Raw genomic sequence first — 17,421 nt, 5'->3', positions numbered from 1 at the left:
AATGTGTGTCATGAAACTCCTCTAAAATAGCAACGATAGTTTCTTGACATACATTATTGCATAATATTATCCACTTTCGATGAAATCCATTCATGTGATTGAAGCATGCGAACCAAAGTTATTTACATTAAATAAACATTAGAATTGTGCATTCTCAATGAAAATACAGAAACTACACTGGTCCCTCATGTGACCTTTAGAAGAATGAGCAGACAATTTGAACATTGGTCACCTTGGATCCATTTTAAAGGACAAGTTGACAAAAATGTGTTGGAATGATGGTCAGGTCAGAAACAAGTGACATATTAGTGGCAGGTTGAGACACGGTTTATTCACATGATAGGAGACATGGTATGGATGTTTGCTGAAAGTGTTGCAATTTGAAGTTGAATCATGAAAGTAAAATACATATCTTTAGCTCAATGATAGTCTGTGTTATGAAGTAATCACTCATACCAAATTGTGTTTGGAAGTGAAAATACTGGATGCCTGTGGTCACTATTTATGTAATTTAATTGATTTGACCATTTTAAGAAGAAATATTACAGTTATGAATAATGTTCATGACATAACATAATTAGTAATAAAGAATATTAACTTAATCATGTGATACATTTAGATTTGAATTATGGTGTTAATTAAGAGTAAACAATCTGACAATGCCAATACAGAAAACGGCTTCTTTTAATTGTCAAGAATATATTAAGATAAAAGTATATGTAATTAGAAAGGGGAGTGTTTTTTTTGTAGGTTGGACATTGATCTTTTCAACACAGAGAAGCAGATATGAAAGGCCGGGTTAACCTAACCTTATGAGTTTGTGATCTCTCTCATCCTGTTTCTCAGTCAGATTGTCTAATTTCTACAATCTGAGCCAAATCTAAAAAAAACTACTTGGCAATGCTGTCCATTTGTTAATGATATATTTTTGCCACAGGCATTATCAGCAAAAGTTTAGCTTTAAAAGGCTGCCTGGGACTGTTTTCCTCACATCCAACTGACCATGAAAGCAGTTGTCTTTGCACTGACTCTAGCCCTTATAGGTGAGTACATTTCAGATGATTTCAGACGTTCTTTTTAGATCATATATTTTTTTAAGGAATGTAAGTTTGCCATTCTGATTCATTTGACATAGTTGCAAGTGAATGCAAACTGAATAATGACTTTTTCTTTCCATCATATAGCGAGTCAACATGTTAACTTTGGTAAATTATGCTACATTACAAAATTTTACACATTTTAAGCCCAAGACAGAATTTTTTTAAATAAATGTACACATGACTAACAACTCTCTAAATTCTTGTTTACAGCCCCTGCATTTGAAGCCAGTAAGGCCTATGTGTACAAGTATGAGGCACTGCTCCTGGGCGGTTTGCCTGATGAGGGTCTGTCCAGAGCAGGAATAAAAGTCATCAGCAAAGTTCTCATCGGTGCAATTGCCCCAACTATCTACATGCTGAAGGTATAAGGCTACACATCAAGTTGACATACATAACATATCTAAATGCATTGTCCACTACAAAACTAATATTTTAACATTTCAGTCATTTAGCAGACACTCTTATACAGAGCAACTTACAGTAGTGAATGCATACATTTCATGCATTTTTATTTATTTTGTAGTGGCCCCCCGTGGGAATCGAACCCACAACCCTGGCGTTGCAAACACCATGCTCTACCAACTGAGCCACAAGGATATATTGATATCCCCTTGTAGCTCGTGGACCCTAAGATCTTTGAGTACAGTGGCGTCTGGTCCAAAGATCCTTTCGTCCCAGCTGCAAAGCTCACTTCAGCCCTGGCTGCTCAGCTCTTGACTCCAATCAAGTTTGAGTATGCCAATGGTGTAGTAGGTAAGGTATTTGCCCCCACTGGTGTCTCTGAAACAGTGTTAAATATCCATAGAGGTATCCTGAACATCCTTCAGCTCAACATCAAGAATACACAGAACGTCTCTGAGATACAGGAGGTAAGACTTGCATCTTTTCATATTCGCATATGTATCTTTCTGTCACGTGTGCTCCCTCTCCGGCCTCTAGGTCACCAGGCTGCTCGTTATGGCGCACACTTGCCACCATCGTTACGAGCACCTGTGTGTCATCAGACACACCTGGACTCCATCACTTCCCTGATTACCTTCCCTATATATGTCACTCCCTTTGGTTCCCTCCCCAGGCATTATTGTTTCTGTGTCATGTCTGTGCGTTGTTCGTGTTTCTTATTTTGTATTATGTTGTGTTTATTTATTAAAGCACTCAATCCCTGAATTTGCTTCCCGACTCTCAGCGCACATCATTACAGAATAATGCCTCACCTAAGAGAAGCATTAGGGAGTGTTTTTTTGTTTTGTTTTTTTCGGTAGGAATGACGTCGGGTCCGGGAGCTGCTACAGGCTCTCATGCCTCAGTCGGCTCGCCGGGCTCTCCTGCCTCAGCTGGTCTGTCAGGTTCCCACATTCCAGCCACGACAGGTTCCCGCGCATCAGCAGGGGTGACCGGTCCGCTCCTGATCCCCGGAATCGTCCCTTTGGTTGGCGTCCTGCGGCTGGAGCCGACCGCGCTGGGCAGGGGATACTGTCACATGTGCTCCCTCTCTGCCTCTAGGTCACCAGGCTGCTCGTTATGGCGCACACCTGTCACCATCGTTAGCGCACCTGCACATCATCAGACTCACCTGGACTCGATAACTTCCCTGATTACCTTCGCTATATACAATTGAACTCAGAAGTTTACATAAACCTTAGCCAAATACATTTAAACTCAGTTTTTCACAATTCCTGACATTTAATCCTAGTAAAAATTGCCTGTCTTTGGTCAGTTACGATCACCACTTTTATTTTAGAATGTGAAATGTCAGAATAATATTAGACAGAATGATTTATTTCAGCTTTTATTTCTTTCATCGCATTCCCAGTGGGTCAGAAGTTTACATACACTCAATTAGTATTTGGTAGCATTGCCTTTAAATTGTTTAACTTGGGTCAAAGGTTTTGGGTAGCCTTCCACAAGCTTCCCACAATAAGTTGGGTGAATTTTGTCCCATTCCTCCTGACAGAGCTGGTGTAACTGAGTTTGTAGGCCTCCTTGCTCACATATGCTTTTTCAGTTCTGCCCACAAATTTTCTATAGGATTGAGGTGATGGCCACTCCAATACCCTTGACTTTGTTGTCCTTAAGCCATTTTACCACAACTTTGGAAGTATGCTTGGGGTCATTGTCCATTTGGAAGACCCATTTGCGACCAAGCTTTAACTTCCTGACTGATGTCTTGAGATGTTGCTTCAATATATCCACATAATTTTCCTCTCCTCATGATGCCATCTATTTTGTGAAGTGCACCAGTCCCTCCTGCAGCAAAGCAACCCCACAACATGATGCTGCCACCCCCATGATTCAAGGTTGGAATGGTGTTCAAACATAACGATGGTCATTATGGCCAAACAGTTCTATTTTTGTTTCATCAGACCAGAGGACATCTCTACAAATAGTACAATCTTTGTCTCCATGTGCAGTTGCAAACCATAGTCTGGCTTTTTTATGGTGGTTTTGGAGCAGTGGCTTTTTCCTTGCTGAGCGACCTTTCAGGTTATGTCGAGATAGGACTCGTTTTACTGTAGATACAGATACTTTTGCATCTATAGATTCTTTTGGACCTGTTTCCTCCAGCATCTTCACAAGGTCCTTTGTTGTTGTTCTGGGATTGATTTGCACTTTTCGCACCAAAGTACATTCATCTCTAGGAGACAGAAAGCGTCTCCTTCCTGAGCGGTATGACGGCTGCGTGGTCCCATGGTGTTTACACTTGCGTACTATTGTTTGTACAGATGAACGTGGTACCTTCAGGTGTTTGGAAATTGCTCCCAAGGATGAACCAAACTTGTGGAGGTCTACAATTTTGTTTCTGAGGTCTTGGCTGATTTCTTTTGATTTTCCCATGATGTTAAGCAAAGAGGCACTGAGTTTGAAGGTAGGCCTTAAAATGCATCCACAGGTAGACCTCCAATTGACTCAAGTGATGTCAATTAGCCTATCAGAAGCTTCTAAAGCCATGACATAATTTTCTGGAATTTTCCAAGCTCTTCAAAGGCACAGTCAACTTAGTGTATGTAAACTTCTGACACACTGGAATTGTGATACAGTGAATTATAAGTGAAATAATCTGTATGTAAAAATTTTATGAAACATTACTTGTGTCATGCACAAAGTAGATGTCCTAACCGACTTGCCAAAACTATAGTTTGTTAACAAGAAATTTGTGGAGTGGTTGAAAAATGAGTTTTAATTACTCCAGCCTAAGTGTATGTAAACTTTCGACTTCAACTGTATGTCACTCTCTTTTGTTCCTTCCCCTGTCGTTAATTTTTCCGTGCATTGTTCGTGTTTCTTATTCTTTATTATGTTGTGTTTTTTTATTAAAACACTCACTCCCTGAACTTGCTTCCCGACTCTCAGCGCACATCATTACACTTTCCATTATTAATGTCTGATCTTCAGTTATGCTCTCATTTGTTTTACCTAGGTTGGAGCTCAGGGAGTGTGCAAGACCCACCTTGTAATCAGTGAAGATGCCAAGACCGGGCACGTTCATTTGACCAAGACCAAGGATCTGAATCACTGCCAGGAGAAAATCATCAAAGAGTTTGGTCTGGCTTACATGGAGAAATGTGTTGAGTGCCAGCAGGTAGGAGCCAATGTTACTAGTTGTTGGCTTAAGTGGAAATCACTACAGATATTCTAGCCCAATAACAATATCACTAACAATATGTTTTATCTACACAGAGAGGAAAGAACCTAAGGGGAGCTGCTGCCTACAACTACATCATGAAGCCCGCTGCCACTGGTGCTATCATCATGGAGGACACTGTTACTGAGCTCCATCAGTTCTCACCTTTCAATGAGATGAATGGCGCTGCCCATATGGAAGCAAAGTATGTTCACTGATTTGTAAAATAATGGAATGTTATATACTGTATACAGCAGCAACAATTCTAAATGAGCTTAAATTGCCTGTTTAGACAAACCTTGGCTTTCATTGAGATCAAAAAGACCCCAGTTGAGCCTATCAAAGAAGAATATCTTCATTGTGGATCCATTCAGTATCAGTTCGCCACTGAGATTCTCCAGACACCTATACAGCTCCTTAGAATCAGCAACGCAAGTGCTCAGGTACAATGACAACTAGTAGTCTCTTTCTCTGAGTTACATTTTGAGTAGTGCTTTCTCAAATTATATTCCTGATAATGTTAGAAAAATATAAATTCCTTCTGTTGTCAGATTGTGGAGATTCTGAACCATCTGGTCGAATACAATGTGGCTAAGGTCCATGTCGATGCCCCTCTGAAGTTTATTCAACTTGTCCAGCTCATGCGTGTGGCCAGCTATGAAAGTATTAAAGCCATCTGGAATCAGTTTAAGGCTAAGCCAGCTTTCAGGTATTTTCAAATGATATTTTGGAAAAAAATATAATTAAACAAAGATACAGGCGCAGAAATGTAATGTGACGGTACTAAAGTGAACCATTCATTTTTTCAGATACTGGATCCTGGATGCTATTCCTGCCATTGGAACTCCAGTTACTTTGAAATTCATCAAGGAGGAGTTAGTGGATGGTCACATTACTATTGCTGAAGCTGCTCCAGCTCTGGTGGCCGCTGTGCACATGGTCACTGCTGATGTGGAAACCGTCAAGCTTTTTGAAGTAGGTACACCTTACAATTAGGTTTATTCTTGAATCCTGGTTAAGACTGAAAACCATCCTTTCTGCACCATCAGACCCTAGCTTTCAACCACAAGATTCCGGTAAACCGAGTTCTGCATGAGGTTGCCATGCTTGGTTATGGTACCAGGATTTCCAAGTACTGTGCTGCATATCCCACCTGCCATGCTGACTTTTTGAAGGTAAAATATGTTTCCCATAATCACATCACATCCAGTTATTACTTATTAGATGAGAATTAAACTCTTTGTGGGTCTTTCAACCTCCACAGCCCATCCACAACCTTTTTAGTGGTGTGGGGGCTGTGCTTTGGCAAAGTGGGTGGGGTTATATCCTGCCTGTTTGGCCCTGTCCGGGGGTATCATCGGATGGGGCCACAGTGTCTTCTGATTCCTCCTGTCTCAGCCTCCAGTATTTATGCTGCAGTAGTTTATGTGTCGGGGGGCTAGGGTCAGTCTGTTACATCTGGAGTATTTCTCTTGTCTTATCCGGTGTCCTGTGTGAATTTAAATATGCTCTCTCTAATTCTCTCTTTCTCTCTTTCTTTCTTTCTCTCGGAGGACCTGAGCCCTAGGACCATGCCTCAGGACTACCTGACATGATGACTCCTTGCTGTCCCCAGTCCACCTGGCCGTGCTGCTGCTCCAGTTTCAACTGTTCTGCCTGCGGCTATGGAACCCTGACCTGTTCACCGGACGTGCTTGTTGCACCCTCGACAACTACTATGATTATTATTATTTGACCATGCTGGTCATTTATGAACATTTTAACATCTTGACCATGTTCTGTTATAATATCCACCCGGCACAGCCAGAAGAGGACTGGCCACCCCTCATAGCCTGGTTCCTCTCTAGGTTTCTTCCTAGGTTTTGGCCTTTCTAGGGAGTTTTTCCTAGGGAGTTTTTCCTAGCCACCGTGCTTCTTTCACATGCATTGCTTGCTGTTTGGGGTTTTAGGCTGGGTTTCTGTACAGCACTTTGAGATATCAGCTGATGTACGAAGGGCTATATAAATAAATTTGATTTGATTTGATTTGATTTTTTGTTGAGGCTATTGCTAAGAGAAACTTTGAGGAAATTGCAATGCCTCTGAAAGTTTTGGGTAATGCTGGCCATCCTGCTAGCCTTAAGCCCATCATGAAGCTCCTGCCCGGATTTGGAACTGCTGCTGCTACACTGCCCCTGAGAATTCAGGCTGATGCCATCTTGGCTATGAGGAACATTGCCAAGAAAGAGCCCAGAATGGTGAGCATTCCTCCTCTCTTCCAGTTCACATAACAACATCTTATGACATGTTAACAATCCCACCATTTTATCATCGGGTGTTTTAGATCCAGGAAGTTGCTGTGCAGTTGTTCATGGACAAGGCTCTCTACCCAGAGCTCCGTATGATTGCCACCGTTGTGCTTTTTGAAACAAACCTCCCCATGGGTCTGGTAACTACTCTTGCTGATGCAGTGACAAAGGAAGCCAATCTGCAGATGGCTAGCTTTGTCTACTCTCTCATTAAGTCCATGACCGAGAGCACCGTCCCTGACTTTGCCTCAGTGTAAGAGCACGCTTCAGTTTCTCAATATGTCTTCTACATTTGCATCGGCATTTGAATCTAATTGCATTGTATTTTCCCATTTTAGTACTGCTGCCTGCAATGTTGCAGTCAAGATCCTCAGCCCCAAATTCAACAGACTGAGCTTCCGTTTCAGCAAAGCCACCCACCTGGACAATTATCATTGTATGGGCATCATGAACTGAACTATAATCTCAATAGTTTCTCTTTCATATGTTGGATTAATTATTATTTTCTTTCTTCGGCTCCTCTGATGAATGGTGATGCTGCCAGTGCTTTCTACATCAATGATGCTGCCACTGTTTTCCCCAGAGCTGTTGTGGCTAAAGCCCACACCTACTTTGCAGGAGCAGCTACTGATGTTCTGGAGGTAAAAACGGTTATTCAAAACTACTTGAAATTAAAAAGATTTAATGGTTCCAAAACCCACTTAACTTTGCAAGCCTAATCTTTGTTTCTCAGATTGGAGTGAGAACTGAGGGAATCCAGGAGGCTCTTATGAAAATGCCCAAGGCTCCTGAAAATCTTGACATGATCACCAAGATGAAGTGTGTCATTAAGGCTGTAAGTATCAAGGATCACTTAAAGGTCCAATGCAGCTGTTTTTTTATCACAATATCAAATAATTTATGGGTAACAATTAGGAACCTTACCACAATTAAAATAGTCAACAAAATAACTTTTTTTAAATACATTTTTCAAGCACAAATTTTGCTAGGACTGTCTATGAGTGATCTGAAAGAGGAGTCTAATTGGAGCATTCTAGCTGTTATTGGGAAAGAGGAGAATCATGTTTTTGACTGCACTGCCCCTTTAATCTCACAAAAATATCTCTAAAGAATAAATTATTGATTATATCAATGATTATATGACATTGTGTTTTCATGATTATATTTATATGTTTTTTAAATGAAGTAGATCAGTCAGGTTTGCTCTACAAATCTATCCACAGCTGTCTGACTGGAGGTCCTTGCCTTCAAGCGAGCGTCTGGCTTCCGTGTACATGAAGTTCTTTGGACAGGAAATTGCCTTCGCCAACATCGACAAGGCCATCATCGAACAGGCAATTCATGTATGTTGTATACTCCTTTATCGTCAGGAATGCTGGAAATTCTTAGATTCAATGCAGCTGTTTTTATCTCAATATCAAATCATTTCTGGGTAACAATGAAGTACCTTACTGTGATTGTTTTCAAAAAGAAATTTCTCAAGCAAAAATGTTGCTAGGACTGTCTGATTGGGGAGGGGAAAAGTACCTGTTAATGGCAGAGAGATTTGGAACTCTCTTATTGGCCTATTAACTAATTTACCGTATGGTGATATCACCAGGCAGGCAAACTCCATCCCACAAAAACAGGCTAAAATTTCAGTTGGACTTTTCAAACATCTCTTACACTAAAGTAATTTTTCACAGTATTATTCCAACCTCAGTGTGGAAATATATATAAAACACAGGAAAATCATGTTTTCAGTGCACTGGACCTTTAAACCTCTTTCACATTTGTCTTATGTCATCAATAGGTAGCTGACCAATGTTTTTTTTCTCTACAGCTTGCAACTGGACCTGCTTTTCAGGCAGAGGCAAAGAATGCCGTGAGAGCACTGCTGTCTGGAGTTGCTTTTCAGTATGCTAAGCCATTGCTGGCTGTCGAAGTGCGTCACATATTTCCCACTGCTGTTGGTGTGCCCATGGAGCTCAGCTTCTACACTGCTGCTGTTGCCATTGCAACTGTCAGTGGTAAGTTCTCAACAACAAGAATGCAATGCAGCAGTAATGCTGGGTTTCAGTCTCATTGGCTGTATTTCTCCATTCCCATTTTCAGTCAAAGCCACAATGTCTCCACCTCTTCCTGAAACCTTCCATGTTTCACAGCTCATGAAGACAGACATTCGGCTGTAGGCCGAGTTCACACCAAGGTACATACTTATAAGCTCATGTTCACACCGAGTGAAATTAATCACATCATTTTTACTGATGAAAGGGGTGTACTGTTGTTTTAGAAATTAACTGTCTCTTCCCCTTTCAGCATTGCAATGCATACATTTGCTGTGATGGGAGTGAACACTGCCTTCATCCAGGCTGCTCTTATGGCAAGAGTTGAAGTACACACAATTGTCTCTGCCAGATTCACAGCAAAACTTGATATGGTCAAGGGCAACTTCAAGATTGAGGCTTTGCCTGTTCAGATAATTAATCACATTGCATCTGTACAGTATGTAGATTTTTCTAGAAGAGGTAGTACAATTATTTTACTAGCATTACATATTTTATGGTTAAATTGAAAGAGTATGTTTATATTGTCTCCCACTGCTACAGTGTTGAGACACTTGTGTTGGCAAGAAATGTGGAAGACCTTGCATCTGCGAAATTCACACCAATGATTCCTGCGGCCAAATCTGTAACACAGTTGTCAAGGGAGAAATGTACATCTAAGATTGCATCCTCCATGATTGGTAGTTTGGTAAGTTGAATATGATATTTTGACTTTACAGCAGACATTTCTTCTTGTATTTATGACCTCTAAACTCTTATGTTTTGTCATTTTGTTTCCAGTCAAGATCATCTGAACTCATTTACAATAATATGCCTTACAACTTCTTACCCAAGAAGGTGAGACCCATTAAAGCCCAAGTGGAGAAGAAAATGTGTGCTAAATCTAAATTCTTTGGAATCAAGGCATGCACTGAGATGGAATCTCAGAACGCTGCCTTCATCAGAAACTCTGCTCTCTATGCACTGATTGGAAAACATTCAGTCCATGTTGATGTGTCACAAGGCAAGATGTAGTAAATTCAAGATTTACATCCAATACACAACTATCAATACAATAAGATCCAATTACTTTTAAGATAATATTTATTATTATATCTATTTATCTTTTTGGGCAGATTCTGGTCCAGTCATTGAGAAAGTAGAAATTGAAGTACAAGTTGGACCTAAGGCCGCAGAAAAGATAATCAAAGTCATCACCATGACAGAAGAGGAGGAAGCTCCAGAGGGAAAATCTGCCCTGTTGAAGCTCAAGAAAATCCTGGTACCTGGTCTGAAGAACAGCACCAGATCTTCCTGCAGCTCTAGCAGTTCTCGCTCTAGCCTTCGTTCCAAATCCTCCTCTTCCTCCAAATCCTCTCCTTCTTCTTCTCGTGCCAAGAGCAAGATCTGCGAATGCGGCCCCAATCAGCAAGAGGTCTAAGAAAATCCGTAGCAGCTGCAAGAGCAGCAGCAGCAAAAGCAGAAGCAACAAATCAGTTAGCAGCCGCTCTTCCAGCTCCTCTAAGTCTAGCTCCTCCAGGTCCAGCTCTCGCGCTTCCAGCTCCCGCATCTCAAGGGTGAGGCAGAACTTCCAAAACCTTTTTTTGAAATACAGTCAACTGAAAAAGACAAGCATTTACCTAAACTACTCTATTTTGACTGCTCTTTCTATTACAGCAGGAAGTCTATGACATGAAATTTGCCAAGAACCACATCCACCAGGTAATGTTCATGTAGTGCATAACAATATTGCCAGCTATTAGTGATGCTTGGTTATATTAAACCTGAGTTGGTATGCTTCTTTTGCTGACAGCATCCAATCTCTAAGGCAAGAACCTCCAGCATAAGCAGCGCCTCCAGCTTTGAGGCCATCTACAAACAGGTGAAACTTTAATTTTACAACTAAGGCTGTGTATAATGAATCTCTGTTGGTGTCAATGGGGGAGAATACAAGGGTGAATTAACTTTAACAGTGTCTTTTCAGGCAAAATACCTTGGCAATGCTGTTGCCCCAGCAGTGACCATCATCATCCGTGCAGTGAGAGCTGACAATGAAGTGCAGGGATACCAGATTCCTGCTTATTTGGACAAAGCTAATTCCAGGTTGCAAATCATCCTGGCTAACCTTGCTCTCAAGGACAACTGGAGAATTTGTGCTGATGGTGTTCTTCTAAGCAACCACAAAGTTAAGGTAAGACTAAAGGCCATGTTTCCAATGCCACTGTACTGGAATGTCGCAGTACTCCAGATTGTACTGCTTGAGGTCATAACCAACATGATGAAAGAAACACTACTTTTATTTTTTGTCTCAGGCTAAGTTTGCCTGGGGAGTAGAATGCAAAGAATTTGAGACTGAGATCACAGCAGAGACCGGTCTTGTGGGACCAGACCCTGAATTCCGAGTGAAGCTGACATGGGACAAACTTCCCAGCGGACTGAAGCGCTATGCAAAAAAGTACAGTAGCTCACCTCATTATGAAGACTCATTTCTAGGCTTTACACACTGTGCTAGTATTTACTAAACTGTGTGAAATAGTGTTCAATTAAGTACACTGCTCAAAAAATTAAGGGAACACTAAAATAACACATCCTAGATCTGAATGAATGAAATAATCTTATTAAATACTCTTTTCTTTACATAGCTGAATGTGCTGACAACAAAATCACACAAAAATAATTAATGGAAATCCAATTTATCAACCCATGGAGGTCTGGATTTGGAGTCACACTACAGGCTGATCCAACTTTGATGTAATGTCCTTAAAACAAGTCAAAATGAGACTCAGTAGTGTGTGTGGCCTCCACGTGCCTGTGTGACCTCCCTACAACGCCTGGGCATGCTCCTGATGAGGTGGCAGATGGTCTCCTGAGGGATCTCCTCCCAGACCTGGACTAAAGCATCCGCCAACTCCTGGACAGTCTGTGGTGCAACGTGGCGTTGGTGGATGGAGCGAGACATGATGTCCCAGATGTGGTCAATTGGATTCAGGTCTGGGGAACGGGCGGGCCAGTCCATAGCATCAATGCCTTCCTCTTGCAGGAACTGCTGACACACTCCAGCCACATGAGGTCTAGCATTGTCTTGCATTAGGAGGAACCCAGGGCCAACCGCACCAGCATATGGTCTCACAAGGGGTCTGAGGATCTCATCTCGGTACCTAATGGCAGTCAGGCTACCTCTGGCGAGCACATGGAGGGCTCGCCAGAGCGGCCCCCCAAAGAAATGCCACCCCACACCATGACTGACCCACCACCAAACCGGTCATGCTGGAGGATGTTGCAGGCAGCAGAACGTTCTCCACGGCGTCTCCAGACTCTGTCACGTCTGTCACATGTGCTCAGTGTGAACCTGCTTTCATCTGTGAAGAGCACAGGGCGCCAGTGGCGAATTTGCCAATCTTGGTGTTCTCTGGCAAATGCCAAACGTCCTGCACGGTGTTGGGCTGTAAGCACAAAGGCGGAGGTAGCGGTCCTGCTGCTGGGTTGTTGCCCTCCTACGGCCTCCTCCACATCTCCACATCTCCTGATGTACTGGCCTGTCTCCTGGTAGCGCCTCCATGCTCTGGACACTACGCTGACAGACACAGCAAACCTTCTTGTCACAGCTTGCATTGATGTGCCATCCTGGATGAGCTGCACTACCTGAGCCACTTGTGTGGGTTGTAGACTCCGTCTCATGCTACCACTAGAGTGAAAAGCACCGCCAGCATTCAAAAGTGACCAAAACATCAGCCAGGAAGCATAGGAACTGAGAAGTGGTCTGTGGTCACCACCTGCAGAACCACTCTTTTATTGGGGGTGTCTTGCTAATTGCCTATAATTTCCACCTGTTGTCTATTCCATTTGCACAACAGCATGTGAAATGTATTGTCAATCAGTGTTGCTTCCTAAGTGGACAGTTTGATTTCACAGAAGTGTGATTGACTTGGAGTTACATTGTGTTGTTTAAGTGTTCCCTTTATTTTTTTGAGCAGTGTATATTTTCTGGGTGATTTACATTTTGACTGGCTCCCATCAAGCTGCCCACTCAAGAAAAAAACTTCAAACTGTAACCAGTGCCTGCAGCCTGTTTCAGGTTGCCAGTCAACCTACCAGGGTATTTACAAATAGCACAGGAAGGAAATCATCAACATGTATTGATCACATCTTTACTAATGCTGCAGAAATTTGCTTTAAAGCAGTATCCAAATCCATAGTATGTAGTGATCACAGCCATATCTAGGAAAACCAGAGCTCCAAGTATAGTGTATAAGAGGTCATACAATACGTTTTGTAGTGATTCATACGTTGATGTAAATAATTTTTGCTGGTCTTTGGTGTGTAATGAGGATCAACCAGATGCTGCACTTGACACATTTATTAAATTGCTTATTCCAGTTAGTAATAACCACACACCCATTAAGAAAATGACTGTAAACACAGTTAAATCTCCTTGGATTGATGAGGAATTGAAAAATTGATTGGTTGAGAGGGATGAGGCAAAAGATATGTCCCCCAAAAAATTGGCAGCCCAACTATTTGGCAAACGTACTGCAAATTAAGAAATCATGTGCCTAAATTAAAAAAATTATATACATGAAACGAAGCTGCATGATATAAAGAATGATAGTAAAAAGCTTTGGAGCACCTTAAATTACATTTTGGGGAAAAAAGATAACTCAGCTGCATCATTTATTGAATCAGATGGCTCATTCATCACAAAACCCACTGATATTGCCAACTACTTGAATTACTTTTTCATTGGCAAGATAAGTAAACTTAGGTATGACATCCCAGAAACAAACGCTGACACTACACATCCAAGTATATCTGACCAAATTATGAAAGACAAGAATTGTACTTTTCAATTCTGTAAAGTCAGTGTGGAAGAGGTGAAAACATTGTCTATCACCAATGACAAGCCACCGGGGTCTGACAATCTGGATGGAAAATGACTGAGGATAATAGCGGACAATATTGCCAACCCTATTTGCCACATCTTCAATTTAAGCATACTAGAAAGTGTGTGCCCTTAGGCCTGGAGGGAAGCTAAAGTAATTACACTACTCAAGAATAGTAAAGCCCCCTTTACTGGCTCAAATAGCTGACCAATCAGCCTGTTACCAACCCTTAGTAAACTTCTGGAAAAAATGGTGTTTGACCAGATACCATGCTATTAAACAGTAAACAAATTGACAACAGACTTTCAGCACGCATATAGGGAAGGACACTCAACAAGCACGGCACATACACAAATGACTGATTGGCTGAGAGAAATTGATGATAATATGATTGTCAGGGCTGTCTTGTTAGACTTCAGTGTAGCTTTTGGCATTATTGATCATAGTCTGCTGCTATAAAAAAACGTATGTGTTAATGCTTTACATGCTTCACTGCTACAATGTGGATAAAGAGTTACTTGTCTAACAGAACACAGAGGGTGTTCTTTAATGGAAACCTCTCAAACATAATCCAGGTAGAAGCAGGAATTCCCCAGGGTAGCTGTTTAGGCGCCTTGCTTTTTTCAATCTTTACAAACGACTTGCCACTAGCTTTGAGTAAGGCCAATGTCTATGTATGCAGATGACTCAACACTATACACGTCAGCTACTACAGCGACTGAAATGACCAACACTTTTCAAAGAGCTGCAGTTAGTTTCGGAATGGGTAGCAAGGAATAAGTTAGTCATAAATATTTCCAAAACTAAAAGCACTGTATTTTTGGAAAATAATTCACTAATCCCTAAACCTCAACTACATCTTGTAATGAATAATGTGGAAATTGAGCAAGTTGAGGTGACTAAACTGCTTGGAGTAACCCTGGATTGTAAACTGTCATGTTCAAAACATATTGATACAAAAGTAGCTAAGATGGGGGAGAAGTCTGTCCATAATAAAGCACCGTTCTGCCTTAACAAAACTATCAACAAGGCAGTTCCTACAGACCCTGGTTTTGTCGCACCTGGACTACTGATCAGTCGTGTGGTCACTTGGGAAAATTGCAGTTGGCTCAGAACAGGGCAGCACGGCTGGCCCTTAAAAGCACTCGGAGAGCAAACATTAATGACATGCATGTCAATCTCTCATGGCTCAAAGTGGAAGAGAGATTGACTTCATCATTACTTTGTAAGAGGTGTTGACAAGCTGAAGGTACCGAGCTGTCTGTTTTTAAAATACTAGCGCACAGCTCACTGCCTTGGCAGCAGCTAATGGGGATCCACAATAAATACAAATGACCTATTTATATGTAAGTCAATACAAAAAATAAAATGCATTTGAAATGTTTTGGTTCACAATTTAGGTTGGCTGAGTACCTCCCTAGTGCTGCTCTATATGCAGGACTGAACCAGGCAAGAGCCAAGAACAGTGTTAAGCAAATCAAATTAAATGTGGCTGTTGCTTCCGAGAGAACCCTGAATGTCATTCTGAAAACACCAAAGGTGAGTAGTCTTAGGCCTACTTCTTTTTTACTAAAGTTTACTCTTTTCCCTTCACTCTCTGATTTAAATTAGCAACGCGCATGCCCCACCCACCTAAGGCTCTGCCTTTTTCAGCCATCTATTTCCTGTGTTTGAGGGGTGCAAAATCTACTTGTCACTTATATCTCACTGGATTGATTGCTTTTATTTTATCCTGTGACTCTTTAATACTATTTTTTCTCGTTAACGTTACGACCGCTGAAATGTTGGTAATGACCTGTCAGACATACCCCAGTACTTGCTGAAATGGTTTCAATGGAATACATTGTCTTTAGTTGTATTTATAAGAATGCTAAAGCTTCATCAGGAATTTAATGTACCATCTCAACACTTACATCACAAGTGAAAAAACATACATTATGTGTTCATTTTTTGTGGAATTGAAAAAACAAATAATTTAATACATCCTCTACAGACTAAGCCCTGTCTAAACTTGGGGGTTCTACTAAGCTAAATGGAATTGTTTTAGGCCTCCCGAGTGGCGCAGCGGTCAAATGCGCTTGAGGCGTCACTACAGACCCAGGTTCGATCCCAGGCTGTGTCACAGCAGCCGTGACCATAAGACCCATGAGGTTGCGCAATTTTTTTTTATTTAACCTTTATTTAAATAGGCAAGTCAGTTAAGAACAAATTCTTATTTACAATGAAAAAAAAGCCAGTGAAATAGCAGGGCGGCAAATTCAAAACAACAAAAATCTCATAATTCAAATTTCTCAAACACAAGCATTATACACCATTTCAAAGATAAGATGCTCCTTAATCCAACCACAGTGTCCGATTTCAAAAAGGCTTTACGGCGAAAGCATAACATTAGATTATGTTAGGACAGCGCCTAAACAAGAAAAACCACACAGCCATTTTCCAAGCAAGGAGAGGTGTCACAAAAACCAGAAATACAGCGAAAATGAATCACTAACCTTTGATGTTCATCAGATGACACTCCCAGGACTCAATGTTACAAAATACATGTATGTTTTGTTCGATAAAGTTCATATTTATATCCATTAAAACTTCCGGTGAATGAGTACATCAATTTACAAAAATACTCATCATAAACGTTGATAAAATTTACAACAGTTATAGATACACTTTTCCTTAATGCAACCGCTGTGTCAGATTTTAAAATAGCTTTACGGCGAAAGCACATTTTTCTATATTCCGAGTACGGAGCTCAGCCATCAAAGCAAGCTATACAGTTACCCGCCAAATTCTGGAGTCAACTAAACTCAGAATTAGTATTATAAATCTTCCCTTACCTTCGCTTAGCTTTGTCAGAATGCACTCCCAGGACTCCTACTTCCACAATAAATTGTATTTTTGTTCGAGAAACTCCATATTTATGTCCAAATACCTCCGTTTTGTTCACGCGTTCAGATCACTAATCCAAAGGCATAACGCGCGAGCGCAAAACCAGAGACGAAAAGTAAAATAGTCCCATTAGCATTCGTAGAAACATGTCAATCGATGTTTACAATCAATCCTTAGGGTCTTTTAACATAAAACTTCAATAATATCCCAACCGGATAATAGCGTATTCATTACAGAGGAAAAAGAAGGAGTGGCGCGCTTGCGTGCTTGTGCAGTAAACAACTCAGGTGGGACGTCCACTGACTGACTTACCTATTCTCTGCCCAGTAACATTAGAAGCATGAAACAGGTTTCTAAAGACTGTTGACAGCCAATGGAAGCCTTAGGAAGTGCAACGTGACCCCACAGATACTGTAGTTTTGATAGGGATTCAAAAGAAGAACTACAACTCTCAGATTTCCCACTTCCTGGTTGGATTTGTCTCACGTTTTTGCCTGCCATATGAGTTCTGTTATACTCACAGACATCATTCAAACAGTTTTAGAAACTTCGGAGTGTTTTCTATCCAATAATATGCAAATATTTGACTCTGGGCCCGAGTATTAGGCAGTTTACTCTGGG

The 17,421-nt window shown here is 41.2% G+C and overlaps 1 pseudogene; it reads left to right on the top strand.

The window, feature by feature from the left end:
• The first annotated feature begins 843 nt into the window (after positions 1 to 843).
• LOC106613432 (vitellogenin-like) lies at positions 844 to 16,235 on the top strand (annotated as a pseudogene).
• Positions 16,236 to 17,421: the final 1,186 nt, after the last annotated feature.

Source organism: Salmo salar, chromosome ssa10 (assembly GCF_905237065.1).
Source record: "Salmo salar chromosome ssa10, Ssal_v3.1, whole genome shotgun sequence".
Lineage (NCBI taxonomy): Eukaryota > Metazoa > Chordata > Actinopteri > Salmoniformes > Salmonidae > Salmo > Salmo salar.
Note: the sequence above shows the minus strand (reverse complement) of the source record. Positions and strands in the feature narration are given on the sequence as shown.